The sequence below is a fragment of the Amblyomma americanum genome, chromosome 2 (assembly GCF_052857255.1).
Source record: "Amblyomma americanum isolate KBUSLIRL-KWMA chromosome 2, ASM5285725v1, whole genome shotgun sequence".
NCBI lineage: Eukaryota > Metazoa > Arthropoda > Arachnida > Ixodida > Ixodidae > Amblyomma > Amblyomma americanum.
Genome location: NC_135498.1, coordinates 91,046,621 through 91,047,932, shown reverse-complemented (window position 1 = coordinate 91,047,932; position 1,312 = coordinate 91,046,621).

The window sequence follows — 1,312 nt, the reverse complement described above, 5'->3', positions numbered from 1 at the left end:
ATTTTGGTCGGATCTACGCTTTCTTCTGTTGTTTTCTCCGTGCTGTTCCACGTGAGGGAAAACCACAGCGACTAATGATGGTAAAGTCGAAGCATCAAGGCCAGGAACAAAACATATTTCGTGCCGCTCTGTCGGAGTGGCTACCCGTCGAATCCGGGCAAGGTTTCCATGTTCCGTGTGTCCTCGGACCCAACACGGCTTGCACGGAGCGGCTGATCAAAAGAGAGGACCGCAAGTTTACTCCAGCGTGTGTTGTCTGCGAGGAACATTTTGAAGACTGCCACATCGAGAGACGGTGAACGGTGTCGTCAGCGAGCTCGCCAGGGATAGACCACGCCTCATGCCCGATGTCATGCCAGCAGTATTCGACAACTATCCGAAATACCTTCTGCCTAAGAAGACATCGAAAAGAAAAGTGAGGAGCCTGTGTGACCAACCTGCCGCTAAAGGGCACACACGCAGTGCCGGTGCAGGCGTCAGCCATGGACCGTCAAGCACGCTCGACGATGTTTCCGACGAGCCGGCAGCAATAGAGGAGCCGACTGAGAGCTCATGCCCGCAGCAGCAGATGGGCTGTATTGCTGTTGATGATCAGCATACGTTGGACTCAATTTGTATCCCTGCAACCTGGACCAAAATATCTGAAACACCTGCTGCCTCTGTAGACTACGCACGTTATGGAGCAGAGAAAAACAACTTTGCCACTTTTTATATAGAAAGAATGCTAACATTTGGAAGCTTGATGCCAGAACGCAGCCTTGTAGTCGCTACAATGTATTTTCTCGGAAACGAACAAAGCAAGCGCGTGCTTACAACAAGCTCTGTTTTTTATCTGTTTTTATTGTATTCAAGATTTGTAAATAAGAATCAATATGGTACAATCACCATTTTCGTTTGTTCTGTTACAAAGGGAAGCGCAAGCTCATACACACCTGCATAAGTTGTATGAAGCAAGCTGTGATTAGCAAATCAAACACATCAATAGTGAGACCTATTCCAACTGCTTGTGTTGATCGTCGCATGCGATCTTTGAAGACGGAACCCGTGGTGGGAAAGAGCGAGAGTGCCCTGCTTTTCTTTTACCTATATTCGACGCCATTCCGGGTTTGATGTTCTGCTCGCCATTGTCAATGGGGGCCACGACTCGGTCTTTCCACCTGGACAGAGGTAGCCGAGCGCTCACTCAGCATGATGGTGTATACGATATCCTTCACCCGCGATCGCGATGCGTGGATCGCAATCGACTGGCCTCTAGTGGAATAAAATCTCGATTGGAAGTTTCCATGTAGCAACAATGAGTCCGAACCATACT